Genomic DNA, 27,257 nt, shown 5'->3' on the forward strand with positions numbered 1-27,257 from the left:
TACAGAGCAAAATCAAAATTTGATCACAGAGCTTGTACCTGTAGCTGCAAGGAACATATTAGATTATCCAATCACCCCACTTTCCAGTATTCATACACCTAGTCCTGTTGCTCCTCGAAGAATTGAAGCTACCCAGGATCCTATTGAATTGGGTCTTCTTGCTCAAAAATATTTAAGCACACCTAAAGACAACAAAGATGAGGTCTTTGGCTTATATGCCGACACAGAGCGTGATGGTAGCATCATACATAGAATTGGCAATTTCAGAGTAACATTTATGGGAGATGATCTCATTGTATATTCAGAATCTCATCTTGGAGAAAAAGGTGTTTTTTTTAAATATCCCGGCACACCTGGGTTGTGGGAACTGATGACTAGGAAAAGGCCTGGCAACTATACAGATCAAGATTATGAGCACTACAAAGAAATATTAATAAAATCAGATGCTCTATACCAGAACAATGGTCCCACACAAAAAAGAGTCAAGTCTAGCAGTGGAGCAAAATACAACAATTTAATCAAGCCCATATGGTCACAAATCATGACTGGCAGTCGAATCAAACAATACAACACCCTGCCTAAAGAATTTGTCTGGGTTGATGATGTCAGGAAACTTGTAGATAGGTTATTGGTGATAGCTGGGGAGGAAAATGCTGGCAACCACAATTTTTACAATGAAAAGGTTGGAATTATGGACATGATAAGCACAAAATTGTCTAATTTTATAGTGAATGACACTAAGGGGATTGGATATCTTATAAAAATTATTAATACTCTACCACCTAAATTTTGGAATATTTCTGAGGGTCGGGGGTTGGTTAATGACATTATAAACAAGCTGCCATTTGAACTACATATTCCAGGCTATCAGTATTGTGGTCCCGGTACAAAATTGGACCATAGATTAAACAGAGGTGATCCTGGTGTTAATCCCCTAGATGCTGCTTGTAGAGACCATGACATAGTATACAACACACATTCTGATCTTGACAAGAGACATGTTGCAGACAAAAAATTAGAAGAGGCTGCATTTGGTAGATTTGTAAGCAAAGATGCTTCTTTGAGTGAGAGAATAGCAGCATTGGGGACCACCATAGCTATGAACACCAAACAAAAACTGGGGTGGGGGCTGTGAATATATGTATATAATAAACCTAGAATGAAGGCCAAGGGTGTTATGTATCAAATACCTTATGCAGGTCTTAAATCTCTTAAAACTATTGATAGCCTTTTAACCAAAAAGCAGCGCAAGAAAAAAAGCTCTTGTATTGCTAAGGGCCATGGTATGAAATTGTTGCTTAGTACCCCCAATTAAAAAAATTACAACAATCCAGGAAAAAATCACATGTGGGGGGTTTCATATTTACTATCCCGGCCATCTTAGCAGCACTTGGGGCTGTTGGGAGCTTGGCTGGGGGATCAGCTGCCATAGCAAAAACAGTAATAGATGCCAAGAAGAATAGGGCAGAATTAGATGAATTGAAGCGCCATAACCTGGCCATGGAGAAACAAGGCAAAGGTGTTAAGAGAGCCATAAATAAGTTTAAAAAAAAACAAGAGCCGCTTACAAACCAAGATATTGAAGCTTTAATCAAGCCACTGGGCATCAAAAATTTTAGAGGTGTGTACATGTCTGATTCTTTACCAGAACAACCACTCAACAAAGAGTGTGGCATTGTTAATTTGGATAAGTACAAAAATCAGGGCACTCACTGGATTTGTTATCTTAAATATTTAAAAGATGAGGCATTTGTGTTTGATTCATTTGGAGGTGATCCACCTGAAAATTTAATAAAATATCTAAAATCAGCTAATCTTTATTACAATAATGCCCGTGTTCAAAATTTCAAAGATGTTAATTGTGGACATTTGTGTTTATCTGTTCTTAGATATATGTCTCAAATAAATAAACCATCAATTGAAAATTTTCAAAAGGCCTTGTGGTATTTAAAACATCATGGGGGTATTCCATCTCACCAGCCAAAATTCAATATTGAAACTCAAATTGCATGATGATATAGTGTATCCCAAAACAATAGCTCTCAGAGCATTTTATGGCATGTACTTGATCCCTAATATTACACACCACAACAACAAAATTGCAGTAGGGGATCAAAAAATTGTCATCACTCCAGGGCAGTATAATCTGTCCACTTTAAATGCTCAGTTACCCAGAGGTATAGTTTTAACTCAAAATTCTGTCACTCACAGAGTAGAGATTGTATCTGCTACAGAAACAGTGGATCTGGGTATTATAGGAGAGCTGTTAGGCTTTGAGAACAACACAAAACTTGAACCGGCCATCAAACACACTGCTATTAATATACCTAAATTCTTAGCCATAGAGACTCTGAATATTCACTGTAATGTGGTCGAGGGTATGATCACCAAATCAAATGGCATAGGCACTCACAAACAAACTGGCATCATTGCAACATTTAAACCTAATTCTGAATTTATGGAGCCAATCATCTACACTCCATCCCCAACATTATATTTTCCTGTGTGCCATAATAGAATAGATTACATTGAGTTGATGGTCACTAATGAAAAATAAGAATTAGTTGATTTTGCTGGAGCCACAACAACTGCAATCATAGAGATTAATATTTAAATAAAAATACATACAAAAAAAATGGAAAATATTGAGAGTTATGAGCTACAATCATTCCCCCCAAACAGGAGGACATTTGCAAATTTAAATCAACCCAACACAGAGATTGAGGTTGATCTTGATGTAGGGGATGGCTTTATACACCCCCACAGAGCAGATCTATACATCAAATTTGATGTTGTAAAGCTCGATGGAACAGATTATCCGGCAAATTCAAATATAAGATTGGTAGATAATTTTGTGCCACATCTGTTCTCTGAAATTGAGATCAGAAAACATGGTGTTGTTATAAACAGAGTAGATTACCCCGGTATTACCTCTACAGCTTTGGCCACACTAAAATTATCCAAAACCGAGGCTTCTTACTACAAAATAGGTGGATTTGAGGCTGGTGATAAAATTATATCTAAGAGCCACACAGTGCTGTTCCCTATGCGCCTGTTGCCAGGATTCTTCTCAGATTACAAAGATATTATGTGGAAGGGTGGTTTAAGAATCACATTTAGAAGAGCTGCCAATGATAATAATGCTTTGGTGAGGTACAGTACATTAAACTCCACAGGGGAAGCTCTGCCTAATACCCTACCTGATGAAGGCAAATGCATTATTCAGACTATGGAGCTAAGAATCCCGGTTGTTGAATATGAAGCCAGTTATGCTCTTAAATACAAAGCAGATATAATAAAAAATCCACAGATTCCTTTACAATTTTATACATATCAATGTGTACAGAAACCTGATGCTGGTACTTATTATGAGTTTGATGCTACAAATTCATTCTCCAGTATACAATATGACATGCCGGATTTTGTGGTGGTACTGTTTCAGACTGGAAGACACAATAATCAGGAAAAAAATTCAAGTAGATTTGATAACTGCAACATCAAGAACATATATCTTAAAAATGGCAGAAACGAGGTATTTCTTAGAGAAAATTATAATTTAGACATGTCCAAGAATGATTTCCTTAAATTATATGAAGCATTTACAGCATACAAAAGGGTCACTACTGGCAATACTGACATGTATTACACTCCAGATGAATTCAAAGCACAGAGACCCATGTTTGTCATCAACACTTCAAAAAGGAAACAAGTTGTGGTTAATGACAGGACAAACATTAAAATTATCTGTGAATTCCACGATACACTCCCTGATGACACTATATGTAGTGTTATTCTCATAGGTGAAATATCATATGTTTATGATGTAAGAAATGAGAGAGTCACAGAGCAATTCTAGAAAGTCTCTGCATATTACATTGTCTTAATATTAGATAAACAAATTGAGGCTGGTGTCCAATTGAACTTAAACCGGAAGTAAATATGTGTGTGTGTGTGGGTGTGGGTGGGTGGGTGTGTGTGTGTGTTAATACGTTTGGCGTAGTTTTAGGTGTGGGCAAAAAAAATATCAAGAGGGGCATATTTTTGTCAGGTTTATGGACAACAATCTCAGAGAAGTGCCTTTTGTAAGTGTAGACAAATCAATCTGAGGGGGGTCATACTTTCTCAGGAAATTCCCGAGGGCATTTGTACAAAAATCTTGGATTAGACAGGGTTCCACACTTGAGCAAAAAGCTCATATGGGCATGTTGAGCTAGTTTTAAGTGTAGGCAAATCTGCCAGAAGGGGGCTCATACTTTCTCGGGTTTATAGTATATACTTTTATACTACTTTCCGATTAGCTTTTTTGTGCACAAAGAGAAAATGAACTATTTGGAAATAGGATGGTTATGCTGTAATGAAAAGGTCCCGGGGTTCGATTCACAATGTCAAATTGGCTGATAATGATGTTGTTTTTAAAATAAAAAGAAGAAGTGTGTTGAGTCCCCATTTGTATTTATGTAGGAACAGATATTAAAAATCAAAACAAAATGCCTTTTGATTACAACGCAAAGATAAATTAGAATCTGTTGTTTTGCTGTTCAAGCCCCAGTACCGATTAGCTTAAATGCATAAAGAGAAGGTAAAATAAGCAAGATGGCCGTCGCTATTGTTTTGTGATCAAAGAGGAGTCACAGGTTCGATTCAATCAAAGGAGGCAACATTCTATGTTTCAATTCCATGTAAAAGTCTAAAGTTATGTTTTGATTAACCTCAATGCATAAAGAGGAATTAAACAAAAAACAAGCAAAATGGCGACAGATGTGATAAAAGAAAAATTGAATTAGTTTTTTTATAGTGACAAGAAAAAATAGCGAATCACTGTTAAAAAATAGAATGAAAATAAAGATACTTGCCTTTGCGTGTCCAGCGCTGTGCAGAAAAGCTCTCATGCTTTATCTCCGACAAGTCCACAATACACAATTTTTTTTATTGTATAGTTAATTATTAATGTTGTTATTAACACAGATTCTTACCAGTGTGAAGAAAAGCTCTCATGCTTTATCTCCGACAAGTCCACAATACACACTTTTTTCATTATATAGTTAATTATTAATGTTGTTACTAACACCGATTTTTACCAGTGTGAAGAAAAGCTCTCATGCTTTATCTTCGACAAGTCCACAATACACACTTTTTCATTATAAAGTTAATTATTAATGTTGTTATTAACGATTGTTACCAGTAAAAATATAAACCATGAGGATTTTTAAAGGGGTGATAAGTGAAAAAAAAGCCAAGACATATATTTTATCCCTGTTTATTACCAATATTTACAAAATTCAAAAGAGCCGCACACACACACACACACACATACATATGTAAAATGTTTATATTGTGTCACCAGTTTATCATCATGTTATTTAACAAGTTTTTATTCTTCAAGTTTGTTCACTCACCCACATAAGGAATTGTGTCACTATCATATCCATTTTCTTCTGCAACCACTGAATTAAAATGTTTCACTATTTTTTCCACAAGCATGTTCTCGCAAAAAACAAACACTTCTTTGGAAAGTCTTTTTCCGTCGATGTTTTGTATAGACAAAGGCTCAGGTTTTGTACATCCATGTAGATGGGAAAGCACAAACTTCTCCTTATTACATGCATGGACAGGGGAAATATCTGTGCAACCGAAACATTGTTCGCGAAGGTCGAGAATGCAAGATTCCACACAGTTTCCAAAATATGATTTCAGATACGGCGACACTGTTTCACACATAACTTTCGCATGCTCGATGCACACAAATATGTTCATAAAGTTCCGCCACGAACTTTCTGCGATGAACACTATCTCCAGGGAACCGTAATCTGGTTTCTTCCTTATAATGATCTGACGGCGATTGTACAGTGTGGTTATCAGCAATTCATGTTGCTCACTTAGTGGGTAGGAAACACGTGCAGGTATACATTTGAAGAAATGCGTGGGTGTGTTTTTGAGACGCATGCGCGCGTAGCAAACCAAGCATGTGCTGGACAAAAAAGGTGGAGGGGGCGGGGCCTTACAAAGATCAATGGTGAGAGAAAAATCAGCAGAATATCATAAACGTCATATTGAGGAAATATTGGATAACAAATATTAATTAATTTAATTAAAGCATCAACCGCATTGTCGATCTGAAATTAGGTTTATAGACAGGGGGCAAAATGGAAAATATCGACGATGTTCTAGTATTGGATTGTTTCTGTATTTCCATCGGTATAATCCTCCACCACATTTGAAGCATACTGTTTTATCCTCTTTTTGAATGTAAAATAATCCTGCTTCGGACAGAGCTTCTACAAACGGGAATTCTTTTGATTGCCAGTTTCTGAAAGAGGACAATCTAGCATTGAAAGATCCCATCTCTGGATATTGCGTCATTGTTCTGTAAAGACACAAAACAAGATAAATATTATAAGTAAGCTGTTGTAAACTGTAACGCTACAAAATTATTAACATACTATTAGGACTAAATGTAATTTGTATAAAATTTCAAACAGTATTTACTGTCAATATTTTCTAGTATGCGTACCGAGTATTATAAATTTAATTTACGAGTCAGCAAATAAGTTGTTATAATATTGTCGTTTTTTATCGGTACTGGGAATAAAATTTGAAATTTATGCATGGGTTTACCAGAGGCTCTATGGAATAAATACAGAAAACAGTAATGCCCACAGTACACAGACCCGTAATTTTGTATCTGATGAGTGTTGTACGTATAGAATTTAGAGTTACTTTCCAAAAATCGCAAATGGTTATGCACATGTGGAGGTTTTCCGTAACTATCAAAACATTCCCCCCGGGAGTAACTGTCTATGTAAATTGCTACCCAGTGCTTCCCGGGGCTATGTTTGGGGTCTGTATTTACAATCAACGCTGCTGGTAGTTCCACATGTACAGGTAATTCATTAGCTGCGAAAACACCCACATGATGATTGTCAAAGGCTCTATTTGATATTAACCCGTGAAGCAAATTTAAAGTCGACAGCATTGCTGGACACTAAATAGTAATATTGTGCAACTCACCTTTTTATACTTCAAAGTAGACGGTACACGTCACAGTAGATTCCAGAACCAATTTGATCTGGACCACCAAGCTGTTTATCGTTGTTGAAACAATGGAGAGCTATCTAACACAACGCTGATGCTCGGAATATGTAGGCGGGTTTTACAAACGCGCATGCGTACAGTGTTAATGCTATCTGGCATTTGTTGTGCTGTTGTAAAGTGAATTTTGTACTATATGAAAATTGTCTGTATGTGTGTGTGTGTGTATGTGTGTGTGTATATATATATATATATATATTATATATAATACAATACAATATAATATATATATATATGTAATTTGAAGATACAACATATCAGTAAAATCTAACAACTAGAAAAATATTCATAACATTCGATTTTTATATTATATGTAATTTAAAACATTCTTCACAGTTTGAGAAATGGAGTGCTTGTGGAAACACCCGTTCTCTGCAATATTGGCTGGTCCATCAGGATGAGGAAAGACATATTTTGTGAAGCATTTTCTCCAGTGTTTACCCCAAATGGTAAATGTAAAATTCAACAATATTTTGGTGTGCTACGGGGAATGGCAATCTGCATAAAATGATTTCCCTGGTTTTGTACAATTTCGGGAAGGAATGCCTAATATTGACCAATTTGTGCCAAATTCTGGACCTCATCTTATTATTATCGATGATCAGATGAGGGAATGCGATCAAAGAGTCACAGATTTATTCACAAAAGGGTGTCATCATCGTGATATTAGTCTTTTCTTTATCACTCAAAATCTATTCCATCAGGGAAAAGGGAATAGGGATATATCTTTAAATAGTCATTATATTGTATGCTTCAAAAATCCAAGAGACAGAGCCCAAATTAATTATTTATCTAGACAAGTATACCCGGAGAATCCAAATTTTATAAAAGATGCATATTACAATGCCACCGCTGAACCCCATGGATATTTGCTGTTTGATCTGAAGCAGAACACTCCGGAAGAAGTACGTTTTCGGTCGCGACGATGATATCAATTATGTATATATTCCTACAAAAAAATCAAGCTGAATCACTAGTCGTTTATTCTGTCATCATGGCTCCAAGAGTGAAACACGCTAAAGTGCTCCAAGTTTTGTCGAATGCTAAACCAGCTCTTCGCACAGCGATATTACAAGCTGCTGATTCTTCCTTAGTTAATTCAATTTGTGAGTGTTGTTACAATGTTCTAAAAGGGAATGTTCCTCTTTCAACACCTCAGAAAACAAGATTGAGCCGGTACAAGAAGGTGATACGTAATCTCTCTGCCAAAGGACACTCTACAAAGCAGAAAAAACAGATACTAGTGCAACACGGAGGATTTCTACCTGCGTTATTAGCCCCTTTAATAGGAGGTGTGTTATCAAATTTATTTAAGTGAAAAAATATCTGAACATGGAGCATGCCAAAAAAATGGTTATAATACCTCAAGAATTTATGGATAACATAAGACATCCTGTTATGTCTGCACCGTCTACATCCTTATCGCAATTGGATCAGGATATGCAACTAATTTTGAATCTCAAAGGTCTTTCGGATGATGAAAAATGGAATCGTTACAGCATTGTGCTCCAAAAATTTCTGTCTATTACTCGAAAACAAAGAGAACCTGTGTCGCTACCGATTACAGAATCTACTGAGAAGTTGACTGATATGAAAGAAGAAATTCTAGCTGCTACACCTAGCATGTATCGTAGAAAAGCCGAACTGTTGTATGAACGTCTTTTACATAATAGTAATATTGATTGTGATAAATATGGGGCAGTTTTTATTAACAATAATAAAATTGAAGGCTCAAATATTGTCGATCTAGTATCGGATATAATTCGACCACGAAAAACAAGCAATCCTGTTGGATGGCAACTGTTCAATTGAGCTCTGGCTTTATCTAATATTCCTCAAGAATATATTGGAAACCCCCGGAGACAGGAGTTTATTCAACAGATTGTTTTTGGCAACCCCGGACGCCATGTTCCGCTGTCCGGAGCTAACCAAGAAGAGGCACAAGAATTAACAGAAGCAGAAGAAGAAGAAGAAGAAAAGGAACCAATTTCTTTTGTATCATCATTTCCAGGGCATAAACGTAAACGTACTGTTCCAGTTTGGTCAAGATACAAAGCATGAGCGAAAAAATATTAGAGAATATCTGGTACAATCCATCTCATCCAGCATCCTATTCTACAGCTTCAACACTATGGAAAACTGTAAAAAAATCCATACCATTGTCAACAATCAAACATTGGTTGACAAAGCAAACTGCATACACTTTGCATAGACCTGTAAAGCGTCGATTTCCGAGAAACTTTTAGTTTGTGCATAATATCGATGACCAATGGCAGGCTGACTTGAATGACATGCAGAGTTTGCGGAATCACAACAAAGGGTACAGATATATACTCACAGGTATCGATATTTTTAGCAGGCATGCTTGGGCTGTCCCTGTTAAAAATAAAACTGGTGTATGTATAAAAAAGGCTTTCCAGCAAATTTTCAAACAAAGCAAAAGAAAACCTTTGAAATTACAAACTGACAAAGGGCGTGAGTTTACCAACAGTATTGTGCAGGAATATCTCAAAAAACAAAATGTAATTTATTTTACAACAAAGAATCCTGATATTAAAGCTAGTATTGTTGAAAGATTCAACAGAACTTTAAAGGAACGCATGTGGAAGTATTTTACTAAGCAAAGAATTAGATGTTATGTTAATGTACTCCCAAAGCTTTTGAAAGCTTATAATCATAAAATTCACTCGAGTATTAAAATGGCACCAGCAGATGTTACTCCTGAGAAGGTTTTGAAAGTATGGCACAATATGTATGACAAAAAACTCAAATCTGATTTATCTCCCCTATTGTCATTGAAGATGCCATTCAAAATAGGAGATACAGTGAGAATAACAAAAACCAAAAAACGCTTTGACAAAGGTTACATGGAAAATTGGACAAGAGAAATATTTGTGGTGGAACGTATTTTGAAAAGAAATCCTCAAGTGTATGAATTAAAAGATCTACAAGGACATAAAATCGATGGAACATTTTATACGGAAGAGTTGCAACTGGTCCGCTTACCGGATATGCATGAAATTGATAAAATCCTTGCGACCAAAGGTAAAGGAGCCAGTAAAAAGTTGTTAGTTCATTGGAAAGGTTACTCCAGATTATTTGACAGTTGGATTAGCGCATTGTCCTTGGAGTCAAACAGAGAGAGAGAGAGGCATAAATTTTTGTAGGTATTCTCATCAGTGGTACAAATAACCTTCATAACACATCATGAGAAAAGCAAACGCTTTCTACCTTACTTTGCCTAGTAATAGTTCCATGAAATATTTCCCAAGTAATACTCTAACTAATTACACCACAAAGCTTCAGAACCGTGTGGAGTTGGACACCAACAAATGGGAGATGGCATTGGTAGAAGTGCATTATCCTTATTCAATACTAAACATTACAAGATTTAACAACTATATTCAATATAAATCTATGGATGATGTCAAATGGAACGAACTTCGAATATCCGAAGGCTATTACGCATCTATAAACAGCATTGTTGCAGAAATCAATAAATATTCTGAAACATTAAATTTTAGTCTCCGAAATCATCCTGCGTACAAACATGTGACTGTTGATATATCTACCAAGCAGAGAAACATAAATGTACGATTGTCACCTCAACTGGCACGGATATTAGGTTTTAAACCGACCGATGATCTATCAGAAGTAAAAATTGGACGCTCGCCTCCAAATGTTGTGAGAGAAATTCCTTCCCAGATGTATATTTACACAGATATTGCGGAATCACATATGGTGGGAGATGCTGTCGCCCCTCTATTACGTATTATAAACATTAATCCTATGGAACAGACTTTTGGAAGTTATGGTGTGCAAATTTTCGATTCAACACATTACATCCCAGTGCAGAAACATAATTTCGAACAAATAGAAATTGACTTAAGGGATAGCACTGGTGCACACATCCCATTCTCCTTCGGACTAGTGTGTTTGAAACTTCATTTTAGACGTTGTGGTGAAAAGCTCTGATTATGAATGACCCATATTTTCAATACTACCATCAACAAGCTGGATCTGGTGTGGGTAACATATATTACGGTGCTGCCTATCAAAAAGGACATGGCATTGGAAGTTTTCTTGGAGGACTTTTTCGGTCAGCTTTGCCTCTTATCAAGAAAGGAGCGAAAGCTGTAGGGAAAGAAATGTTAAAAACAGGGGTAAATGTGTTAGGTGATGTTGTAGACAAGACACCCCTAAAACAGTCACTACAATCCAGAATTTCGGATGCCAGATGAAATCTTAAAAGAAAAGCTAAAACAAAGCTAAAGGAAATGATTGGTTCAGGTTATCAGGGGCATAAACATTTCAAAAGGAATCACTCTGCTTCGGGACAGCGAACTGGAAGGACCGCTCAGAGAAAAAAAAGATCCAGTGCCAATACAAACACCAAGAAAACAACCAAACGCAACCGTAAGAAAATTCAAATAACATCAGATATTTTTGATTAGATATGGCGCTAATTAGGGAGAAATCATGTGAGTGTTTTAAAAGTGAATTGGATATTTTCTCGGTAAAACCTACTCAGACAAGCACCTTAGAACACCACACCATCGGATACAAACCTGTTAGTTCTCTGGCAGATAATGCCCCACCGAGTTTGTAATACCTGGACATGGTGATGATTATATGGATTTAGCACACACAATGTTGAATATAGATGCCAGAATTGTAAAAGCGAATGGTCAGTTATTGCTACCCACAGATAAAACAATTGGGCCTGTCAATGATTTTCTCAATGCAATGTTCAGCGAAGTACAAATCTACTTAAATAACAAACTCATCTCGTTTCCATCTCACATGCACCCAGACAGGTCTTATTTTGAAAAAGCATTGAACTATGACATATCTGCAAAATCATCTCATCTCCAAAGTGCATTGTGGTACAAGGATACAGCAGGCGCTTTTGATAACGTTTCGGAAGACAACAAAGGCTTTACAAAACGTAACCAACTAACAAAACAGAGTAAAACATTTGATATGGTTGGTTACTTGCATTCTGATATTTTCAATCAAGAGAAATTTTTGATCAATGGAGTGGAAATGCGAATAAAACTGATTCCTTCGAAAAACACTTTCTGCTTGATGGGATTAGATGACAGTGAAGGCAAAGTGGAAATTCTGGATGCTACACTATATGTGAGAAAAGTATCGGTCAGTTCATCCATCAAACTTAGTCACAATCGCATATTGCAAAAACATACAGCAAAATACCATCTAACAAGAGTACAACTTAAAGCTGTAACTATTCCAAAAGATATTGTTTCAAAAACAATTGACAATGTGATACTTGGACGTCTTCCGAAACGATTAGTTGTGGGGTTTGTTACCAACGATGCATTCAACGGCACTCTGTCTACAAACCCATTCAATTTTCAACATTTCAATTACAACTTCTTTACTTTATATGTTGATGGAGTCCAAATTCCCGGCAAACCACTTCAACCAGACTTTGAAAACAACAAGTACATAACAGCATATCACACATTATTCTCTGGAACAGGCATACACTATATGGATGAAGGAAACAATATATCGCGTGAGGAATACCCCCAGGGATACGCACTACTTGTTTTCGATATAACACCAGACGCAGCTGCAAGTGCCATATCCCACTGCAGTCTTCAACGGCAAGGGGCTGTTAGCTTGGAAGTCCACTTCAAATCGGCTTTGGAATCTACTGTGACTTGTGTTATCTACTCTGAATTTGACGCTCTCATGGAAATTAATAATCAAAGAGATATTCATCTGGATTAATTGTATAACAAGGTGAGTTGCACAATATTACTATTTAGTGTCCAGCAATGCTGTCGACTTTAAATTTGCTTCACGGGTTAATATCAAATAGAGCCTTTGACAATCATCATGTTGGGGTTTTCGCAGCTAATGAATTACCTGTACATGTGGAACTACCAGCAGCGTTGATTGTAAATACAGATCCCAAAGATAGCCCCGGGAAGCACTGGGTAGCAATTTACATAGACAGTAACTCCCGGGGGGAATTTTTTGATAGTTACGGAAAACCTCCACACGTGCATAATCATTTGCGATTTTTGGAAAGTAACTCTAAATTCTATACGTACAACACTCATCAGATACAAAGTTACGGGTCTGTGTACTGTGGGCATTACTGTTTTCTGTATTTATTCCATAGAGCCTCTGGTAAACCCATGCATAAATTTCAAATTTTATTCCCAGTACCGATAAAAAACGACAATATTATAACAACTTATTTGCTGACTCGTAAATTAAATTTATAATACTCGGTACGCATACTAGAAAATATTGACAGTAAATACTGTTTGAAATTTTATACAAATTACATTTAGTCCTAATAGTATGTTAATAATTTTGTAGCGTTACAGTTTACAACAGCTTACTTATAATATTTATCTTGTTTTGTGTCTTTACAGAACAATGACGCAATATCCAGAGATGGGATCTTTCAATGCTAGATTGTCCTCTTTCAGAAACTGGCAATCAAAAGAATTCCCGTTTGTAGAAGCTCTGTCCGAAGCAGGATTATTTTACATTCAAAAAGAGGATAAAACAGTATGCTTCAAATGTGGTGGAGGATTATACCGATGGAAATACAGAAACAATCCAATACTAGAACATCGTCGATATTTTCCATTTTGCCCCCTGTCTATAAACCTAATTTCAGATCGACAATGCGGTTGATGCTTTAATTAAATTAATTAATATTTGTTATCCAATATTTCCTCAATATGACGTTTATGATATTCTGCTGATTTTTCTCTCACCATTGATCTTTGTAAGGCCCCGCCCCCTCCACCTTTTTTGTCCAGCACATGCTTGGTTTGCTACGCGCGCATGCGTCTCAAAAACACACCCACGCATTTCTTCAAATGTATACCTGCACGCTGCGACATGCAGTATCTCGCAGTTCTTAGTCATGGAATCCTCTATTTCGATGCCGCTGAAAAAAAGATTTCAACCGTACACTAATTTCAAGGGGGTTCTTCAGAAAGAGAGCGATCAGCATTTACCTGAAGAACAAAAACAAGTAACTAGTCTTATACGCCAGTCGCTATTATTTGATCACGTCTACTATTTGAATGCTTCGAAAACAAAGGTTATCTCAATCGGACTTTCCTCTCATCTGGATTTCCAACCTGTGGTCAGGCTACACAGAAGCGGGGCGGCCGGTGTTGAACTACAGTTGCAGGAGTGGCACGCTCTTCAGGAATTGTTTCCAGTAATCGACAATTACATCGCTATTCCAGGTGAGCAGCCTCGTGTTTCCTACCCACTAAGTGAGCAACATGAATTGCTGATAACCACACTGTACAATCGCCGTCAGATCATTATAAGGAAGAAACCAGCTTACGGTTCCCTGGAGATAGTGTTCATCGCAGAAAGTTCGTGGCGGAACTTGATGAACATATTTGTGTGCATCGAGCATGCGAAAGTTATGTGTGAACCAGTGTCGCCGTATCTGAAATCATATTTTGGAAACTGTGTGGAATCTTGCATTCTCGACCTTCGCGAACAATGTTTCGGTTGCACAGATATTTCCCCTGTCCATGCATGTAATAAGGAGAAGTTTGTGCTTTCCCATCTACATGGATGTACAAAACCTGAGCCTTTGTCTATACAAAACATCGACGGAAAAAGACTTTCCAAAGAAGTGTTTGTTTTTTGCGAGAACATGCTTGTGGAAAAAATAGTGAAACATTTTAATTCAGTGGTTGCAGAAGAAAATGGATATGATAGTGACACAATTCCTTATGTGGGTGAGTGAACAAACTTGAAGAATAAAAACTTGTTAAATAACATGCTGATAAACTGGTGACACAATATAAACATTTTACATATGTATGTGTGTGTGTGTGTGTGTGCGGCTCTTTTGAATTTTGTAAATATTGGTAATAAACAGGGATAAAATATATGTCTTGGCTTATTTTTCACTTATCACCCCTTTAAAAATCCTCATGGTTTATATTTTTACTGGTAACAATCGTTAATAACAACATTAATAATTAACTTTATAATGAAAAAGTGTGTATTGTGGACTTGTCGAAGATAAAGCATGAGAGCTTTTCTTCACACTGGTAAAAATCGGTGTTAGTAACAACATTAATAATTAACTATATAATGAAAAAAGTGTGTATTGTGGACTTGTCGGAGATAAAGCATGAGAGCTTTTCTTCACACTGGTAAGAATCTGTGTTAATAACAACATTAATAATTAACTATACAATAAAAAAAATTGTGTATTGTGGACTTGTCGGAGATAAAGCATGAGAGCTTTTCTGCACAGCGCTGGACACGCACAGGCAAGTATCTTTATTTTCATTCTATTTTTTAACAGTGATTCGCTATTTTTTCTTGTCACTATAAAAAAACTAATTCAATTTTTCTTTTCACATCTGTCGCCATTTTGCTTGTTTTTTGTTTAATTCCTCTTTATGCATTGAGGTTAATCAAAACATAACTTTAGACTTTTACATGGAATTGAAACATAGAATGTTGCCTCCTTTGATTGAATCGAACCTGTGACTCCTCTTTGATCACAAAACAATAGTGACGGCCATCTTGCTTATTTTACCTACTCTTTATGCATTTAAGCTAATCGGTACTGGGGCCCCACACAGCAAAACAACAGATTCTAATTTATCTTTGCGTTGTAATCAAAAGGCATTTTGTTTTGATTTTTAATATCTGTTCCTGCATAAATACTAATGGGGACTCAACACACTTCTTTTTTTTTATTTTAAAAACAACATCATTATCAGCCAATTTGACATTGTGAATCGAACCCCGGGACCTTTTCATTACAGCATAACCATCCTATTTCCAAATAGTTCATTTTCTCTTTGTGCACAAAAAAGCTAATCGGAACTTTTAAACAAATACAATTGAATATCCAATTTTCACCAACATTGGGAATCGAACCCTCAACCACTTGGTTAAAACATCTCGCGGAATAAAAAACACCCCCCGCGCCGCCCCGCGCCGCCCCGCGCCGCGCCGCCGCCGCCGCTGAACACAAAACGCGGCCGCCATATTGATTTTATTCAAATACTATTTATGCACAGATGGACTAATCGGGACCTATAATGGCGGGACAAAACAATTGGCCTCATTTAACTACCTAGAAAATCGAACCCGCGACCTCTTCATTACCAGGCGACAACATTAACCACTAACAAAAGGCTGCCATATAGATTTTATTCAAACACTATTTATGCACAGATGGACTAATCGGGGACCTATAATGGCGGGACTAAACAATTGGCCTAATTTAACTACCTAGAGAATCGAACCCGCGACTTCTTCATTGCCAGGTGACAACATTAACCACTAACCCAACTCGATTTTCGAACTCAACCATTTTGTTGCCTTTATTTACACACAGGCTAATCGAGACCATTCAATATTGACATCGTCGCCTTGTAATCAAAGGGTCCCAGGTTCGATACTCGGTGGAGGCACATAGTGGTCCGAATCACCACTTTTCAACTGTAGGTCCAATCCTGATTAGTTTTACCGTGCATAAAATGGACTTAAAAAAACTAAATCAATCTATCAATCAATCAATATTGACTCTACCAGTAATCGAACCCTCGATGCCTCTTGTTTTACAGAGCAATAACCTTAGCCGCTAAGCTTTCGGGGTATAGCAAAATTCGGCGCCATCTTTAAATCATTTCTTCATGTGTTTGCATCATACGCAATGGTTGCGCGCGCATTTCCTCCACACACACACAAACATACGCACGTGTTAGGTTAGCATACATCAAGAAACAACGTGACAAATCCATTGACCCCCTCCCCCACCGCTTCCGATGCCTTCAACGTGATCAGACACGTTCTGCTGACTCAACAATAAAATCGCTCGTACCCCGCTACACCGGATGTAACATAACACCAGTCGCATCGAATTTTTGCTGACGCGTAGGAACGAAGTGCTGCCTCTCTACTAACGTCAATAACTCGGCAACAAAGCCGTTTCAGGAATTTCGTTACATGAACTTTCCACCTTATTTTCACTCGTACAATCACCTCCCAAGCGTTGTAAACGAACTTACGAAACACCCTGTATATATATAATATATGGGTCATTCCATGTCAAATCAGCGATTTTGATGATATTTGGTACACAGTTTTGATTTGCTTCAAAACCGATACCTCTGAAAGGATTTTGCTAAAATATGATTATTACGAATTATATGAGGGTTGTTCAAAATGTCATTTTTGAGCAACTTGCTCTTTTCAATTAAGTATATCTCGGGAATGAACAAAGATACAGAAGCGTTCTTGAGCTCGTTGTAAAGAGGAAAGACGGTTGCATATTATGAGATGATAAAATGTTGAGACTTAGTAAAATTTGAACACTCTGTTCAAATGTTCAAATTTCAAGTTTGAACAGCTCAAAACACCCCACAATCGATTTTTCTCATTTTTGGATATTTTTAACTACCATCATTCCTCTTCATACTGAGAAAGTTTCATCGAGGTGTTTTTTGATATAAGGGAGAAAAATGAAATTTAAATTTGTCCTGCATCAGCAATGAAGTCCTCATGATGAGAGTTTTCATTTGTGTCGCGCTAGAGGATATACTCTATGTGATCAGAAGTATCCGGACACCCACCTGAAAATAAAGTACAAGTTTGGACAACCCTCCATCGGGAACACTGGCAGTCAATACAGTGTTGGCCCACCCTTAGCCTTGATGACAGCATTCACTCTCACAGGCAGGAAGGTTTACTGAGGAATGGCAGCCCATTCCTCGCAGAGCGCCAAAATGAGAAGAGGTATTGATGTGGATCGGTGCGGTCTGGAACGAAGTCGGCAATCCAAAACATCCCAGAGATGTTCTATGGGATTCAAATCAGGACTCTGCGCAGGCCAGTCCATTAGTGGGACGTTGTTGTCGTCAAACCACTCCCCAACAAGTCCTGCAGTATGGATGGGTGCTCGGTCGTGTTGAAAGACACAATGGTCATTCCCGAACTGGTCTTCGACGGTAGGCAGCATGAATGCTGTTAAAATGTCAACGTAAGCTTGTGCCGTGACATTGCCATGTAAAGCAACAAGGGGAGAAACATGACCACACTGTAACCCCGCCACCTCCGAATTTTACTGTCAGCACTATACAGGCTGGTAGATGTCGTTCACCAGGCATTCGCCACATCCACACCCTACCATCGGATCGCCACATTTTGTACTGTGATTCATCACTACACACAACGGTTTTCCACTGTTCTATGGTCCAGTTTTGACGCTCCTTGCACCAGACGAGGCGGCGTTTGGCATTTGTCTGTGTGATGTTTGACTTATGGGCAGCTGCTCGGCCATGGAAACCAAGTTGCCGCACCTTGCGCCAAACAGTAATGGTGCTTGGAGTAGATCCTGATGCAGTTCGGAATTCCTGTGTGATGGTGGCGATGGATGATTGACGATAATGCTGTACGACCCTCTTCAACACTCGATGGTCTCTGGAGGTCAACATGGGAGGTTGGCCTGCACGCTTTTGGATTGTACACATCCCTTCACTATAACATTGGAAACAGTGGACAGAGGGATGTTTAGGAGGGTGGAAATCTCACACACAGACTTCCTACACAATTGGCACCCAACCAACTGACCACGTTGAAAGTCTGCGAGTTCCTCAGACCATCCCATACTGCTGTCTCACACTGTCTGCAGACTACTGAGTTCGCTGACTATGTGTTCCACGCGGTAGATGGCAGTACTGTGTCGCCTTCTATGATAAACAAACGTTTCGCGGTGTGTCCGGATACTTTTGATCACATAGAGTATATACTTACTGTTCAGGGACATATGATATTCCTCTTGATAATTGGCTTCATTTTGTGCTGTTATTGCTAATTTATATGTTACTGGTTCCATATTTTTATCCGCGTTCGTGGGGACGAGATGTGGGCGTGTTGTGAAAACTTCTGTGTTAGCCAAGAAAATTAAGGGGAAAAAACGACGAATGTTGGGAATAATTTCGTAAAAGATGGATTTTGGTCAGTTGTTATACCTCTACTAGAAGTAAAAAATCTCAAAAGTTCACGCCCTTCTCCCCTGTGCTTCCCCTCAAACATCGGATTCACAGACTCTTAGTTAATGGCCTATATCTAAGAAGTTATTTTATATGAAACTTTTGATCCTCATTAGGTAGACTCTGGCCTTCCCCATGGCGCAGTGGTAGCGTCATTGCCTTGTAATCAAGGGGTCCCGGGTTCGATACCCGGTGGAGGCACAAGTGGTTCGGATCCCACTTTAAACTGTAGGTCCAGTCCCGATTAGCCTTACTGTGCATAAAGTGGACTTAAAACACCACATCAAACCAAACCATCATTAGGTAGACTGAAGAAAAGGTAATGTTTCGTTGTTCAATAATGTGTAACGATCTGTAGGATTTTATGTTTTGGTAATGGATGATACCCCTATAAGATTGGATCACATATAAATACGAATTTAAAGGAATTCTTTTCCGGAGAGGGGCATCGTAACGATCTGTAGAATCTTTTAAATGTAATGTACAACGAACTCTAAAATCCCAGACATTTAGCCATCACCTTTCCAATCAGGAAATTGCTAGAACCATCTAAGGAATGAGTGTCTTGTCAGACATTGCCGAGCTTCCTTGATCGCCATCGTTGCAAACAGGTGTAAACGATCGCAATCAAGGAAGAGTCTACAGATAACTGAGTCGGCATTACTGAGTAAATTCGATTGGAATAAATGTCTGGAAGGAGAGAGGTCAGTGGTCAGTTCCAAGTCATCGATCGAGGAGCGAGTACGAGAATTACGAAGAGAGACAAGAGGACGCCTTGGAGAGACCGTGTCGAAGCGAGTCGCCAGTCAGGCTCTTTGTACAGTTTCGAGCGTAACCTCTCATCGCAGATCTTCAGCTGTAGTACAGAGACAAGTATACCCTTTCCAATAAGCCATGTTGATCCAGTCTTTGGGGGTTGTGTCTTGCCACACGTATGTGTTTAGTCAATACCACTTGCACTTTACCATCAGGTTTGGCATGAACAGCGAGTATGCCAATAATTGGGGGGATGAATTATGAATGAGTTACGTCACCCGTAGTACGATCCCACGTGGTGATAGATGCGGGTTCTAGCGCGCAACGTGACGTCGTAACGCCTAGAGAATAATACGTGGTTGGAGATGCGGGATTTTCATTTATTTCAATTCGAAATAAATGAAAATTAAAGGATAGGCAGTGATACGAATGTAAATGGTTTTCACGTTATGTAAGAAATCATCTTTTAAAAAAAGACAAGTCTTCCTGTACTTTTAGAATTTTGTCCATTGAAATTATCGAATAAATTATGCGACAGAAAATTATTTGGAATAAAAATTATAGCCTAATTTATAAGCGTTAAACTGATATAAGTTTTAATGTATTTAATCAAAGAATCACCATAAGATGTGTCTCCAAATAGAGGACTTCTTGATCACTGTCCAGCGGCTAGGTCCCTAATGATTGACCACCCGGTATGTAACCTACTTTTTTTTTAAAAAAAAAACACTATCAAGCCAAAAATACAAAATATGCACCACATACTTGGCTGCATGAAGCAACCTTTCTCCTATAAGAAAGAATTCTGGCTGAGCCACTCCGTTGACGTGAAATAAAATAATTCCATTCCAATTCCTTCTTCTTGTTGTTTATCAGAGATTGAGACCATTATGGGGGGGGGGAGAGGGGTCAGCTAACTGTTGTACGTCCTTTACCCTCTGATGTCATCGATGATATGTACGTTTAGTATTTTCGATTTTTTTTTTGTTAAGGGGCCCTCAATGTTTAGTTATATCTTTTATCGGTGACGTTAGCAGATTTTCTTCATAAATTTGCAGAATTTCAGTGAATTTCAGTTTCTCTAACGATCCTCAATCTTTTATCCTTCAAGTGAATAAACATGTAATTCTGCACCCTTATTTTTACTGAGTTTTAATATCGCGATTTTGAAAGAAAAATGTCAGAAGAATCCTGGATACACAATACAAGACATATTTGTTATTTTTATAATAGTTCAATATTAAATACAGTTTTGTAGCGCATCTAATTTATTTACATGTCATGTCACCACACAATGTCCTGTTTCATAGTTCTTTACGGATTTGGTCTATTCTGTTTTTCAGTTCTGCAGCTGATCTAGAATCTTTGGAAGTATCAGTAACATTTTCAAGTAACAGTAACTGTAAACGTTATGAAATTAGTAATTGTAACTCAGTTATTTTTCCACCTAACTAGTAAGTTGTACAATTACTTTACTGCATGGAAAGAAATATTAACTTGGACCAAATGTTCTCCTCAAAGAATGGGTAAATTGACGATTATTAAAGCCGGCCCCCGTGGCGGAGTGGTTAGCACATCGCGCTACGACGCCAGGGGTCCCGGGTTCGAATCCTAGCCTGGATGTTCGTGAGTGTCCATTCATCAATTTCATCATATCCACTCATCTCCATCATCGTAAACTAGCCAAAAGTGTCACAAAAAAAAATAAAGCAAATCAATCAATCAATTGATGATTATTAAAATCTCGAGACCATGAGGACAATTTTGTATTTTTTTTCGTCAAGAGCCAGAATGTATCCCAAGTTTATTTGTATTAGAACACTTACCATATAAGATTACATACATAATCTCCAACAATTCTCATGGAGACACAGTAATTTTATAGTTCAACAAAAATTCTAAAAAATATTTGGTTTGCTCAACAAAATGAAATTAAATGTTAATCGTCATTGCTTTGTAACAGAAGTTTACTGTGAATTTTATTGCCTCAATGTTTGTACATGAAATGTAAGAAATAAGTTATAATTTCATGAAACTTAATGCTTAGCATTTAGTGGTCATCGGTGGTGAAAAGGACATCGCGCTTGCAACTCATGATCCGAACAACGTCTTACGAGATGAAACAAATCTAGAGTAAAGTAACTGTAATAATAACTATGTCAAGTACTTTCTAAAAAACAGTAATAACAGTAATTATATGCAAATTACTTTCTCAAGTGATTAACTCTGAGTTACTTTTATAGAGTAACTATTCAAACATTGCTGATATATCATCGAGTTCAGCAACATATTGGTATGAATTGCGAGGGAAGTTGAGCCTCCCCCTTGGGAAAGTGGTAACGTAATCGCCTTGTAATACAGGAGTCCCAGGTTCGATAGACGGTGAGTGTACAGTGTCGTCAAATAAAAATGGGACAACTAGATCCTGAAAGTCTCCCTTCTCTGCAATGCGTCTTGTGTGTTGTCTAAATCTACGGCGATGAGTGAATTGTAATAGCACATTTTCAATGGCAAGTTCTGTCACTGCCGTTGAGTTAACGCATTGCAGGGATGCGGATATTTCAGAATATAGGTGTCCCATTTTTATTGCCGGTGACTGTATATAGTGGTTTGGATCCCACTTTAAATTGTAGGTCCAGTCCCAATTACCCTTTCTGTGTATAAAGAAGATTTAAAAAACGTATTTCGAGGGAAGATACAATACAGTGATAAATACCATTAGAATAGAAGTTCAATAGCTTACAAAATAATTGTTTACAGGGACTACTAAAACTAGATTTTCGGGATATATAAAATCATATTTACGTTGTTGTTTCAATGCATATTTATTATTTTTCTTTATCGTACCCTGCAAAACATTATTGCGTTCTCTGAGAGCAGTGTTGGCGATTGGGTTCCAAAACTGGGAGAGGGCAAGGACACTTTAATTTCCATTGGTAGGTGAGGTTTTTTTATAGTATTGGGGTAAAAGTGGGGGCCATCTGCCCCTCCCCCTAATTGCCGCCACTGCCTGAGATATATGCTTTTTGAAAATCATCATCGTATTCAGGAAGAAATTTATTTTCTTAGGATTTTTAAAAATACCTCTAAAAATTTAAACTTGCAAGAATATCAATGAATGCGTACCAATGCTTGACAGACAAGACAAGTAAGTCACACCCCTGGCACTGTTTTTTTTCTCCTGTTTTCCCTAATATACAATTTACAATTGATGACCACTTGCTATCAGATATTATTAAGGCTTGAAACATAATTTCTTGAGCATATTTTGGACTCTTGATTTCTAGTAAATCATCACCATTCAATCAAGTGTCTACGCTAGCAAGCAAAAATGTATGTACTCTTCCATGTAAAATTCAAACAGTCCACTTTGTTGATTTACAGTATATTCCGTAGAAGCTTATACACCAATTGCCATGGTACGCAACTGCCATTGTCGGTCAAACCTATTGTCCTTTTGTACAAATTTCAATAGTGCTCTTTACTATTGGTAGAAGACGCTTCGATTAGTTTCTCAAATGCTCATCTGCAAAAGGAACAAATAAAAATAGTTTTAACATCGTATAGGAGACTATGAACTTACAAAACATGTTTAAAAAATATTGATATTACATTGTTACAACCTTAGACAAGTTGAGTTAATAATGGAACTTACAGATGTTGAGTAAATGGATTTGAAAATAATGGATCCAATTGGCACTATAATGCTAAACGATATCGTCCTGTTATTAAAGGGCAGTTTGGTTCACGATATGAGCTCACTTCAATTATATAACTTTATAATGAATGTTAAATATGATGAGCCTAAAACAGAAATTGGCAAAATAATTGTTAGAAATATTTTCATAGTAGAGTGATGATTGCAACGCTATATGGAGTGAGGTTCCTCCAGGTTCGAATCCTGGGTTCATGTATGTATTTAATCATTATCTTTGTTCCAATCATCCATTTTATCAAATCATTATTCATCATCATTGTTCCAAGGAGCAGAAGTTGGAGGTAAAATAACATAAATACATCATGAAATGGAAATTCAGTTCCTACTATATTTTTATTTGAATTATTATAGTAGACCAGCCAAGAAAAAACTTTTATCTGCATGGAATGTTAATAATAGGCATCCATGCAAAATGAATCAGTCATAGGTCTGACAGGAAAACTAGTTAAGCTTCAAACTCACTGGTATTCGAAGTAAACTATTTAGTACAAACGGCTACTGAAATCCAATCTGATATTGAACCAAATGTACGTAGCATAATCAGGACAAATTATGATTTCTATGAAGCTCTGTATCATCCACAATTAAATTATTGACCTTGTACTTGCAAGTATGAGAACATTTATCTATACGGTACTCATTTTGAAATTCTCAGTAAACATACAGACTTGTGTTCGATAGACGGTAAGAATTTAGTCTCATAACTGTTAGGGTGTAATTTTACACTTTAAATATATACAGCATCAAGTTATTGGACGAAATGCACTCTCATTATGAGCCGTCCTAAATAATAAAAGGACAAGAAAACAGAAGAGCTTCATACAGTTTACAAAACCGGTTCTCTGACGTGTTTCTGTAAAGGAAGATAACAGAACTGTGTCCGAAACTTACAACCATTCAGGGATCTCACATTACATCTATTCGAATCAAACCTAACTTAGCCTGACATACTTAATACATATGAATATTTTCTAGCTGCTTCAAAAATAAAACGAGAAAAATTCTTGTAGAAAATAGGTCAGCAAGTACTCGTTTCAACCACGTACAAGGGCAAAGTAAAAAACATTTAAACAAACTACTGGTTTGTAATAAACATTCCGATGTTGTACATGTGAATAGCACGAGTTTCGTAGGTTTGGAAATTAACTTGCAGGAATGAAAATAGAGCATTTTATGCAATATTGATTTAATGATATCAGATATAATCTATATTAAGCTACGTATATTTTATGCTATAGTAAAGATCTCAAAACGGTAGTTATTAGGATTATGCCTAACGTAAAATTTAAAGTAAAGATCTCAAAACGGTAGTTATTAGGATTATGCCTAACGTAAAATATAACATTCTATTCTGATTTTACATTTACAAAGAATTATCAACTTCGTTTGGAAGTTAAAAAAGTCATGCAGAGTCAAGCGACATTCTCACCGATATTACATCAGAAGATATTTCTTCAACATGTAAATAAATTATACATTTTGCCTATATTTCAAACATTTTGCCTTTGATGGATAATATTAAACAACAAGCAATTAAATATTAAGTCTTACCTTCGAGCTTGTTCAGATTTTTAACATCCTCCGTGGAATATTTGTTCCCTTGTTCTCGTATCTGTACGGAATTTGATATCCTCTGGTAGCTTGGTTTGATTTTCACTCTGTCAAGAACTTGCATTGATCATATCGTTAGAAAGCACGGAGTGAAATCTCGGCAACAGTGTTGGCTAAAATCTGCACCACGGAGTATATTGCGACGAAACACCACTTCAAAAGTTTTAATGATAGGCACTACTCTCTGAAGGTACGAAATGTTTTCATTTTTTTACATAGTATTTCAGATGCTTGCGGGAAGAACATGTGATCTTTGTTTCACCACGAAATCTTCCATACTAGTCATAAAAGAAAGAAAATGCACCGGTATTAACAAAACTACCACTTCAGCGCCATCTGTACGGAGCCGTTTGAACATGACGGAGACCTTATATTTTCTGTTATTTACTTAAATCCCTTCAATCCTAACAGAATTATAAGGTTCGCATGTTCTAGTGAATAAAACAATCTTTTATATCGGAAAATTTCTTCCTTACCGAATCTATATTAGTTGTACGGTTACCGTTAGAAATTTGGGTCTATGCTTTAGCATGGCTTTAGAACCCCCTTAATTGTTCTCACGATGCTGGGTTTACACCGAAATTTTGAGAGCTCGTACTGGGAATCGAACCCGGGACCACTCGCACCAAAATCTAGAGCGCTAACCAGTAGACTTCGCGGGAGCCCTCTTCACAGTAATAGGTACGCTTAAATGTATTTCCTTAATATAACATTAATATAAAATTAACATTCTCCTAATTTCTTTCATCTAATCACCATTCATCATCGTCGTCACGATCAGGCCAGAGAACAGAGAAATGCATTTTTTTTTATCCTTTGGGTGCCTATTTGCCTATTTGATTCAGATGTTTTTGCTGACTACAAATCCGCACCCCTACCCATTATTCTTGAAAATAAGAGCGTTACGTGCTTTGCACTAATGGAGTATTTACTAGACACTCGGTAGACGGTTTCATCTTGCCGCTGCGGTTGTAAACACGAGAGGTTGTAGTAAAGAGTCCAGAGGATCTTCAAGGCTTTGATGCCGACTCTTGTTTTCATCTTTTCGCGGAGTGGCACACCCTCAAATTTGTTGGACCTCAGTTTCCAGACAAATAAACATTTTATGATGCCTATCAGGTCGAACATTAGACAGGAAATCAGGGAAAGTTTGAGTCACAAATGGGTCGTTGAGCCTTGTCGGCGAATTTTCACTGGTGGCTTGACAAGAGGGGACATACTAGTTGTCCGTTACCAGAAATACAACTTTGTTATAACACAATTTTTATTTTCGCAACAATTATATTTTTCTTCCTTCTATTCGAGTGCAATCGCGTTTGCACAAGATATGAGCAAATAACTGATTTGGAAGCGCGAGGCCCTGTGCGGTGGCACGCGTTGCACACCCCTAACGGCGGCCCTGGATTACCGTTAAGGATTTACAAGCTGATGGTCGTAGGTTCAAATCGCTCCGGTGACAGAAAAGTTTCGTAAGTTTTAGACATATCCCACTGTGTTGATTGTCCACGCCTTGTGAAATGGAATGATTCAGTTTAGAATTAACGATGGCGGAGGGGAAATATTAAATTACAAAATCTGCATTTCAACGAACCGAGAAAAATTGGATAATTTTTATAAATATTAAAATTACATTCATGCTTTTAGTGATATAATCGCAGGTAAAATCAAAGATCTTACGTGGAAGATTTTTTCTTGCTCTGAACTCAGCCAAAAGGCATTTCTACATTCTCCAATACATTTCAAAATGTTATTGAAAGTTTCATGTTGTTAATCTGATCAGTGCATCAATTCTTGACACCGAGACGATATTTTCTTCAAGTACCTCTTCTCTCCTCTCCAGTCCATTCTGTCTTATCTTCTCTTTCTCCTTCTTTCCCCTCCTTCTCCTCTGCTTTTATCTTATATCGCCTTCCCTAATTTTCTCGCATCTTGTCTCCATCCTACTATTCTTCACTCCTCTTATCTTCTATCCTCTTTTTCTTCTCACCTCTACTTTTCCTCTTCTCCTTTCGCTTTCTCTTCCTCCTCTCCTTTGTCACCTT

This window comes from Lepisma saccharinum, chromosome 6, assembly GCF_977018435.1.
Source record: "Lepisma saccharinum chromosome 6, izLepSacc3.1, whole genome shotgun sequence".
Lineage (NCBI taxonomy): Eukaryota > Metazoa > Arthropoda > Insecta > Zygentoma > Lepismatidae > Lepisma > Lepisma saccharinum.